This window comes from Elephantulus edwardii, unplaced genomic scaffold, assembly GCF_000299155.1.
Source record: "Elephantulus edwardii isolate Elephantulus edwardi_28Jun2011 unplaced genomic scaffold, EleEdw1.0 scaffold00351, whole genome shotgun sequence".
In the NCBI taxonomy this organism is placed as follows: domain Eukaryota; kingdom Metazoa; phylum Chordata; class Mammalia; order Macroscelidea; family Macroscelididae; genus Elephantulus; species Elephantulus edwardii.
This window is the reverse complement of record NW_006400101.1, coordinates 2,169,823-2,173,573: the sequence shown is the minus strand read 5'-3', so window position 1 is coordinate 2,173,573 and position 3,751 is coordinate 2,169,823.

Here is a 3,751-nt window from a genome sequence, read left to right as displayed (position 1 = left end):
TCGGTGACTGGGGTAATCGGGATGGGTGTGTCAGAGGCAGTGCGGTTGGCGCAGGATAGAGCAGGGTTTAGAGCTGTTGCGCATAGGGTCGCTATGAGTCGGAAACGACTCGATGGCACATAACAACAACAACAACAATAAAGATAACAATATAATTTGGAGCTGGATCTTTAATAGTCAACAATGGGGAATTTAAGGTAAAAATGTTACTCTTGACTCCCAACCAGATAGCTTTACACCTGCAGGGAAGATGGATGGCAAACTGAAGTAAGTGCTGATATTCATAAATGGAGGGGGAAAAGCAACAACCACCTACCAGTAGTTAAAAATCAATATTATACATTGATGTTGCTCAGAAAATATTATACATTGATGTTGCTCAGAGAATATTATACATTGATGTTGATTATCAAATTGATGATGGCATGAGGGATAACAGAATAACATGTTAAAATGCTTAACAACGAAGGAGTTAGCTAAGATACCTATACAAAACTAAGGAGAGAAGACTCTTGCTATTAGAAGGTATGGTCATTCTATTCTTAATATACATTTATATATTATTGTACCTTCAGATTGGAATCTACAGAGGCAGTAATTGCCCATATGTCTTTTGAAGAGCAGCTTGTGGATTTGAAATATATGTCTTTAGGTTGGCAGTGGACTTTCTTAACACCTAGCCATTAGAGTTTCTTAATCTAGTATACTATGTAAAGCAAAGCAAAACAAAACAAAACAAAAACACAAAACCAAAAACTCAGCTTGTGTTTCTGAAAGTTCTCTGTCAATATACCATTTCAATTGTTTTTGGGGAATCTTCAGAAAAATTTTGCTTGCATATGATGTTAGTGATTTTTTTTTTGAAAGTTCTACTTTCTGTTGAATCACCTTTTTGGGAATGAAAATAAATATGGATCTCTTCTAGTCAGTTGGCCAGGAAGCTGATTTCTTGGCAAAACTTAGTCACATCCAGAGCTGCATCTGTTTGTTGAAATATGTCATATAGTATCCCATCAATTCCTTGGGTTTTACTTTTTGCTCATTATTTCAAAGTAGCTTAAACCTCTTCCTTATTACCATTGGCTCTTGATCATATGCTACTTTTGAAATGGTTTTGTGTCAATTATTGTTGGTATATTCCTTCCATATTCCTTTGGCGCTTTTTGGGTCTTTTCAGATTTTGTCTATAATGTCTTTCAGTGTCGCAGCTTAAGGCTTAAATTTTTAAATTCCTCCAGCTTGAGAAATTGTAAGAAAATATTTCTCTTTTAATTTTGTGATTCCAGTTCTTTGCACATTTTAGTACACTACTCTGCTTTGTCTTCACGAGCTGCCAATAGAGATCTGTTCAACTCTTTAACTTCTTAATTTCTTTCCTTTGTAGTGGCTTCTCAGCATTCTAGTGGAACACTCAGAGTCTCTTCTGATATCTGTTTTGGTCTTTTCTTCCTCCTTCACTCTTGCAATAACCTTTTATTTTCTTCTTGTATGATATCATCCGACAGCTCTTTTTGTCATCATTCATTAACGTTCAATAAGTCAAATCTATTCTTTTATTGGGATTTTTTTTTTAGATTTTTAAAGTTTTGATTCATTCATGCACATTTTCCTCCTGCTCCCTCTCTCCATCCACTGGATCCTTTGGCCCTGTGATTTCCCAATACCCCCACCATTATTCCTTCCTCTTCCCTCTTTGTATGTCCATACAGGTCTCATTGGTTATTCTTCTGTTTTTACAATAATGATCTTATACACTATTTATTCTTTGTGCCTAAGTTATTTCATTTAGCATAAAGGTCATGAATTACAGCCTTCAATATGGATTGCATGTCAACAATAAGAAAACAGAGAACCTCACCATCAGGCCAATTAGCCAGTATTAAGATAGATGGACAAAAAACTGAAGTTGTTAACTATTTAATCTTGCTCAGATTAATAATCAACATCCTTGGTACCATCAGTCAGAAAATTTAAAGATGAATTTCATTGGAAAAATATTCTGTCAAGGATCTCTATAGACTGCTAAAAAAAACAACTATGTCTACCTAGAAATTATGTTGTGCAAAATCCAGGCTATGATTTTCTCAATTGCTTGTTATGCATCTGGGAGCTGGACAATGAATAAGGATGACAAAAGAAAAATCACTGTCTTTGAGTTATGGTGTTGGAGAAGAGTATTGAAAATAACACGGGCTGCCAAGAGAACAAACAAGTCTAGCCTCGAGAGGTTGAAACGAAGCTGCTCCTTGGAAACAAGGGTTTTGAAACTCTTTCTTATGTACTTTGGGCATGTTGTCAGCAGGGACATATATTTAGAAGGGTTGAGGGTCAGTGCAGGAGAGCAACAACATGGATAAGATGGATTGACACAGGGACAATGGCAATGGAGTCAGGTGTGTCAGATAAGGTGAGGTTGATTTACATATGGCAAGGTTCACATCTGTCATTCATAGGGTTGCTTTGAGTCATAGTTAACTCAATGGCACATAACAACAGTGTTAAAAATAGCTTAGAGATACCTGAGGGACATTTCAACTTTGCCTAATAGTAGAAATAATGACCTTACACTTCACAGTTGTTCATTTCTAAGATGTTTTAAAGATACTACAAGGATGTAGAATGGGTATTACAATGATTTACCTCCAATAGTGTTTGGAAAGGAGTTATGACAATACAAAGTTTATTGTGCTTGTAATCAAAAGTTCAGTGGTTTGAAAAGTATATAAACTTTGTAAGCAAACCAGTATAAAATAAAAATATAAATAAACAAATGTTCTGTGGTCCAAATATATAAACTGGTGTAGGGGTGGATCATGGACAATATCCTTTAGTACAGTTTTACATCTTCAGAAAACTATGGAGGCTTACTGAGCTGAAATAATTTCAATGTCAGTGGGTTTGAGTTTTGGTTTAATTTTTGGTGGGTGATTATTTTATTTCTCATCTCTCCAAGCCAGAAAAGTAATTGGATGCTGTTTATGTGGTAGCAGAAAAGTCCTAAAATTATACATTTGTTTCTATCAAGGTTCTAAGAAACCTCTAAAGCATTGTTGAAAGAAAGAAATCATTGTAAAAATATTACCAACCTGTCATCCCAAACCTTACTGGAAGTACAATATATATCATGCTTTTATTTTTTAAGAAGAACAATATCATTTTATAATTGTTATTATTTACTAAGTTGGAATTGACCCATAGCTGATCATTTGGTGGACTTTCAGAAGCAGTTAATCTAATTAAATTGGAGGTGATTGCCCATCCATCTCCGGCAGAGCACCTTATGGACTCAAATCAAATGCCTTTGGGATTGAAAAGCAGCTTCTTGCCACTATACCACCAAAGTGATCTTAAAGTGATCAGGAAAGAGAATTTATTAGCAATTATTTAGTTCAAATTTGAGCTCTGATTATTCTGTCACTTGTATCTTAGATATTGATAGTAAACCTTTTCAGACACATAGGATAAAATATTTGTAAAAGCTCATTAGAACCCCGTTGTTTGCTCTTTTAAAACTGAGTTTCTGTACAACTTTTTTTAAAATAATTTTTTTATGTTTGTTTGCAACTCCCATCATTCTTTTTTTATTTTAATGAAAGTTTATATAAAACTGCTTGGAAAAAAAAGAGCAATTAGTTCTTGCTCAATTTTTTCTGAAGTAAATACAGTTTTGAGCAATGTTAGACTAAAATATCTAAGCCTGTGTTATGCGGATGACACAACCCTGCTTGCTGAAACTGAAGAGGACCTGAAG